The 7,475-nt window shown below is 39.1% G+C and overlaps 1 pseudogene; it reads right to left on the bottom strand.

Moving 5' to 3' along the window:
• Positions 1 to 242: 242 nt before the first annotated feature.
• On the bottom strand, positions 243 to 5,822 carry LOC139449676 (uncharacterized; annotated as a pseudogene).
• Between the last annotated feature and the right edge of the window lie 1,653 nt (positions 5,823 to 7,475).

The raw sequence follows: 7,475 nt of genomic DNA on the forward strand, positions 1-7,475 counted from the left end.
CTCCATGAGTAATTTATGTAAATTCAAATGTCAACGCCAGAAAATAAATAAGTCCCGCCGAGATAGGTCCCATAGAGCATCATAAGGGAAAATAGTGATAGCACTCTCGGATTCCATCAGGTTAGCATGTCACGAAATATTCACTGAAACGAGCCAGTGAGTAAGGAGCTGTTAAAGCTGCATGTGGAGATCAGAGTATGGGAGAGACTCACGTTGACAAGTTACACGTTGTATTTAGAATGTTAATTGTCCAAGCACAGATCCTGTTCATAGGCATCCCATACGGGGTTTCCTGCTGTCAGCCCACTGCTGTTTCCGTTAGCCGAGATCTCGCATATTCGGGAGTCACTTCTAAAATTAAAGGCAGGACAAGAACCATGTTCCAAGCAGTATCGTGCACAGTCTATGGCGGACCTGGTCTCCATCTCAACAGGCCCTGTTAGATCGAACTTCTTTTCCGGTATATGCTTAAATATGGCACCTGGAAATACGATGTGATATCATGATCAAGCACAATATATGCAAGTGTAATGTTAATAAATGTAATGGGTATTAGTAATATTCGTCACATGACTCTGTTTTGTTGATGTAGAAAATGCCTTTTCATGAAAACAATGTGTCACCGTACAATGCATTGGATGAACTTTGGTAACTCCTTATCAGCTGTGACCCGTGAAGATTCCGGGGTAGAATAGGTCTTCAGCAACCCATGCTTGCCGTCAAAGGTGACTATGCTTGTCGTAAGAGGCGACTAACGGGATCGGGTGGTCAGGCTCGCTGACTTGGTTGATGCATGTCATCGATCCCAATTGCGTGGATCGATGCTCATGATATCAATCACTGGATTGTTTGGTCCAGACTCGATTATTTACAGACCGCCGTCATATAGCTGGAATATTGCTGAGTGCGGCGTTCAACAACCAACCAACCAACCTTATCAGCTGTAAATAAGCTGTCGTCTATGAGAGTTTTAAGCCGACGTTGCTGTATATCAATTTAGGATAATGACACGAAAAAGCGTTCCCCGATAAGCACAATATTCTAAGACATTATTTGTAAAAGCTTACGAATTACACCGTCCACTTTGCCCCAAGGAAACGTCTTGATATACTAATTGTTCCACCGCCAAACAAATTAAATGTAGCCCATAGCCACAAGTGACGGAAGGCTTAACGCCAATAAGGCTTGGTGAAAGTTATGGTACTAACAGCTCAATTATTTGTAACGGGTCGAATTTCAGATTCGAACCTACGGTCATCATATCCTGGCATCGTTAATGGACATAACTCTGTAGAGAATCACCCTTGTCTAATTACACATAACGGCTACATTTTCATGAATGTGCCAAATGCGATGTGCCAAAAATCAGTTGCACATGTGAATCAGTTCCAAATGAAAATTAGATATTACCGGGACGTATGCCACTGAAGTAGAAAATTCACATTGTATGTGTATTACACCATGATTACCTTTAAGTTCTGTTTCGAATTCATACACCTCGACCTCACATAAGAACATTGGATCGTTCTGAATGAAGCGAACATAGCGCCCTCTCACAGGCGTCGAACAGTAGATGGTTTCCGCCACTCCGTTAGAGAATATTCCAGTATACTCAAAGCAAAGTTTTGGACTTTGTGGACACTGTGGATCGGGGTATACGACCAGTTGAAAGTCCTTTGGTAATCCATCTGTGAGAAGGTCGTTTATGGTTAAGGACTATCTATTACATCACAAAAACAACAACAACAATAAAAACAATAATAATAATTCAACAATAATAATAATTAGTGAATAACGAATGAGCAACGAGGATTTGCGGATCATCTGCCCGGAGTGAACATTTTAAGAAAGATGATGAAGACAAACATGTAATCCTCTTCGACCCGACCCGCACATAAATACACTTCACAGTTTTGTATCCAAGGGTGGATTTCTCTGTTCTTTGATATCATCATCAGTCTTGTTAGCCAAAGTTACATTACTCTTAACGACCTCAGAAAAGTAGGTACATTAAAAGTTATTTTGTACAGAAAATACTTTCATACCATCAAGTATCACTTGAGTGAATGAGTATTGTTTAACGCCGCTATTAGCAATATTCCAGCAATATCACGGCGGGGGACACCAGAAATGGGCTTCACACATGTACCCATGTCGGGAATCGGACCCGGGTCTTCGGCGTGACGAGCGAACGCTTAAACCACTAGGCTACCCGACCGTCCCAAGTCTCACTTGAAGGTTTTGGGTGAACCTGTACAAAGTACTCCGTAATCAGTAAACAACAATTGACAAATATTTCAACCATTAAGTGATGTATTTTTCAACGTCCTTCCGTCTGTCCTCCGTTTGTTTTCCGTTTCCGGAGCAGAACTCCACAACCGTGGAATATTTCTTGCTAGTCAGATCAGTATAGTGGTGAACTCGGACCTTTTAATGATTTGGAAGTTTTAAAAATGCTTATTAGTTAACAGCATTATGTTTTTCTTCACTGAACTTGGCATGTAGGTAAATTAAGTTCATTTTGTATCGCATGTGTACCGTTACACCTAAGTATGCACATCCATTCGATATTCAATTATGTTGTACATACAGTATTTGGATGCACACAGTTTAGGCAAAGCTGTCCGATTAAAATGTTCTCATCGCAGTCCTCTTTATAGGTGTACAACTGAAAGAGGCAACATTTGCTGTTTGTGAACGCATAACAAAATCTAGCACTGTCTGGCTTTTCAAACCAGTCTTATAAATGCAATTTGTTACACCCTCAGGTGGGAAGTTGATTATTTTTCATCCCTGCAGAATATTACAGGTAGACCCAGTGCATGGTTTGAAAAGGATCAAGTAACATCAGCAGAAATCCTGAGACGAATATCTCATGAGAGAAAACCAGTAAGTAACTTGATATGAAAAAACAACCGTCTTGCAACAGTAGTACTCACATTGAAGTTGGGCAGGAGTGATCCGGACACTGCCTACTCTGACCGTCACCAGGAGGTCCACTTGCCACCATCCTGAAAGACTGAATGTCTCCACGAAGGTACAGAACAAGTTATTAGAAACATCCATGACTGTGATGTTCAACCCATCCACGGCTTTGTCCGGTCCCGTGGGACTCGATGGGGTACTCTGCGTTGCCGGACGGACGAGTGCAAGATTTGTTGACCCTGCAATCAAACAACATTTGGTTGTTTAGTAGCTGCCATCAATGATAAAGATGCAGGGGACGGAGTAAGTGAGATTCAAGGGATGACTCATTCAAAAAACTATTCAATTCGTTGTGAATTAAACATTATACAAATAATTGTAAGAGGATGAGAAAAGACTTTTATATAAAAGCGATAAGTAACATTTCCAAGAGGCGACTATGCTTGTGATTGGCGACTAAAGGGATCGGGTGGTTAGGCTCGCTGACTTGTTTGATGCATGTCATCGATCGCAATTGCGTGGATCGATGCTCATGAGATCAATCAGTGAACATATGAAATCTCTGACAAAAGCAGTGTCGATTGTACGACTCTGAATATATCATGAGCATGTGTTTATGAATCACAATCAAATAGTGATGGCACCAGGTGTTCACAAAAAGGTGAACGTTTTCTGTACTACCGGTGGCAGTCGTCACAAACACATACAAAAGCAAGTCAATTGTTCATCGAAACAAATACAACACGGAAACATATCGTAGAATAGGGAATTGCATCGGACATCATTGTTGTAATATATTTGAAAATGTCCTCCTCATTTCGACCATAAACCTTCTTTGAGAGCTTTACTGGGGCCTTGAATGTTGTAACCTTGATCAAACAACTTCTGAGCAAGAGTCGTATGACGCTCTTTGAAATCTTGTTATAAAGAGCATGTTTCGATTATACCCCAAAAGTTGTGAAATGTTGACACAAAGGGCTAGATGTACTGGAATATTGCTTGACATAAAGGCAAAGTTGACTATTGGAAAGTCACCCTTCTTGTCATATAGTCTTGTGGCGAGTGCTATGTTACTCTGAATCTTTATGCCTTGATCTATAAATGAAACAGATGAGGCGGTCTCAACGGTGTCCTACAGTTGTGGTTCACAAATTCCAAGCAACAGCAATTGTGGGAAGAGTCTTCCATACTTAAGAATGAGTGACTCATTTTGGTTCACCTGGAGACAATATTCTGCCTCGATTACATTTATCATAATCCCAGCATCATGATGTAGTCAGTTATTATTAGCATCTGTATACTGACCGGGCGAAACTTCTGGTTAACATTCATACATACATACATACATACATACATACATACATACATACATACATACATACATACATACATACATACATACATACATACATACATACATACATACATAATACATACATACATACATACATACATACATACATCTTACGTACGTACGAGATGACCCTGAATTAAACAGATTTATTAAAATTCACAGTAAGCTTGTACCTCATAGACTGTGGAATATGTGTATTCTGTACAATATGCCAACTAGACCAATGTATGCACTTGTGAAGCTAGGAACACTACCAATAACACCTGGACAGTGTTTAATGTGTGATGAGGAGTGCGATGACATAATAAAGCACCAACTGCTATGTTGTACAGCTTTCGCTGATGCAAGGAACACCCTCTATGAACGTCTATTTAAACCTCGAACAGTACATGCGTATTGAGGACTGTGCAGATGACGAAGTCAAACTTGTGACATTGCTAGGTGGTATAACCCCTATTGTAGAGGATATGAGCCGTGACAGATGGGCTGAATTCATATCTTCTGTATCACGAGACATAAGCTCCTGGAACCTGCGATCAATGCTCTATCTATAGACAGTATATCCCATACCAGGACCACGACATGAAAATATTCAGTATTGCCAATTTCTCTGCATAATGTTCGTGTAAATATGCTGTGTTAACATGATTCCAAATGTATATCACTCTCCCAAATTAATGGAGGAAATAAAGATCATTCATTCATTCATACATACATACATTCATTCATTAATACATACATACATACATACATACATACATACATACATACATACATACATACATACATACATACATACATCATACATGTACATACATACATACATACACACATACATACATAAATACATACATACATACATACATACATCATACATCATACATACATCATACATACATACATACATACATACATACATACATCATACATACATACATACATACATACATACATACATACATCATACATCATACATACATACATACATACATCATACATCATACATACATACATACATATATACATACATACATACATAATACATACATACATACATACATACATACATACATACATACATCATACATGTACATACATACATACACACATACATACATACATACATACATACATACATACATACATACATACATACATACATGTACATACATGTACATACATACATACACACATACATACATAAATACATACATACATACATACATACATACATACATACATACATACATCATACATCATACATACATCATACATACATACATACATACATACATACATACATACATACATACATACATACATACATACATACATACATACATCATACATACATACATACATACATTCATACATACATACATACATACATACATACATGTGTGTGTGTCTCCATACCTGAGGACGGTTCCATACATATGAGAAACAAAAACACTATTTTCCCAAGTATATCCGGAAATGACCGAGTGTTCCCCATGCCACAGAGCAATATAACGCCGGAGTGACGAGACGGTTTGATTTACATGTAGATATAGCAAAAGGAATTGATTTATTTTGTTTACAAAAGGTTTGTGACTGTCAGAGGCTTGTGTATGCTATGCTGTCCATTGTCTAATGGAATTAATAGATTTGTTTGTAACCATCGCGACATGTTCAAAATATGGAGAGTTTGTATGGATTATTCCTAGCAAAGGCTTTGTCGTATATTCATTAGGTATCAATAGTTGATGTGATAACCTGAATATTGACAGATATTGAACAAAATATATTTTTATATGATGATATGGCTAATTTACGGTTTACCCCGTATCTTCACGGGCCACCTGCAAATGGATAGTTTGTTGGTTTGTTTATTTGTTGTTTAACGCAGCACTCAGCAATAATCCAGCTATATGACGGCGGTCTGTAAATAATCGAGTCTGGACCAGACAATCCAGTGATTGACTTTATGAGCAAATGGATAGAGTAACAAGATGAATGTGTATGTTATTATCGTTGTTCGAAATACAAACTGTTTACAATGAAAGTTTTTATCTCACATGAAAGAAGCAGAATTCAAACAAATGCACATAAACCTATTTTATATTTTACGTGATTCTGATTAGTAGTTATGCAAAGTTTTGCACCAATCGATTCGTATACTGTACTAAGGGCGTCTCTCATGCAAGCTAATTACACAGTTGGAGTTGAATTTCACTTGGAGTTCATCGGAGTATGAACCTTCCCACACTGAGGGTCAAACATTGCACAAACGTCGGAGCTGTTTCTCGTCCATTCCGCTATCCACGTACATGGTTCGTGGTATATGTACCCCGTCCATTCCACTATCCACGTACCCTGTTGTGATATACTAGCATTTATATCCCGTCAATTCCACTAACCATGTGCATGGTTCGTGGTATATGTACCCCGTCCATTCCACTATCCACGTACCCTGATGTGATATAGTAGTATTTATATCCCGTCAATTCCACTAACCATGTGCATAACCTGTGGTAATGAATTTACTTTCATTTTGTGCGAGTTCACTGGAGTATGAAACATTGTATGAACGTCGAAGCTGTATTCCGTCCTTTCCACTTTCAACGTGCAGGGTATGTGGTATATATATATATATATATATTTGGTCGCTATGGTTAATATGTGCATATTGGTGTTGTGTCAGATGTGTCCTGTAGGAATCAGTCAAGCTTGGTGTCAGTGTATCGGGACACGGGAGCTTGGCAATCGCGTATGCTCACCTCGGCAGTTCCCAATTTGAGTAGCTCAGCTACAAGTGATTTCGCAATCAAGTGGCATTGGTAAGGGCTGTGTTTCTGTACCGCTTCACAAAATATGTCTAGATTCCAAGCATATTTATTGGTGAAGTCATTGTAGGTGTCACGGACGTATTGCCAATCTCAGGTGTAGATGTCTTGTTAGACAACGACGTAACAGATAAGTGTCGTTCAGGTGGATGCAGTCAGCCGTTAGTCGTTAGTCGTTAGGCACTTTTCGATAGTGGCTAGTCCAGATAATCCAGACATTTTCGCGGGGTGTGACATTACTAGGTCTATATGCAGCAGTCGTTCAGGAGGAGGTAGCCAAGCCAAATGTGACAGGGCAGGCTAGTGACAGGTCAATTGGAATCAGGAGTCTTTGTATAGGGCTCAGAAGGAAGACGAATCGTTGAGGGTGA

Source organism: Haliotis cracherodii, unplaced genomic scaffold, assembly GCF_022045235.1.
Source record: "Haliotis cracherodii isolate W230 unplaced genomic scaffold, xgHalCrac1.p SCAF_10, whole genome shotgun sequence".
Taxonomy (NCBI): Eukaryota; Metazoa; Mollusca; class Gastropoda; order Lepetellida; family Haliotidae; genus Haliotis; species Haliotis cracherodii.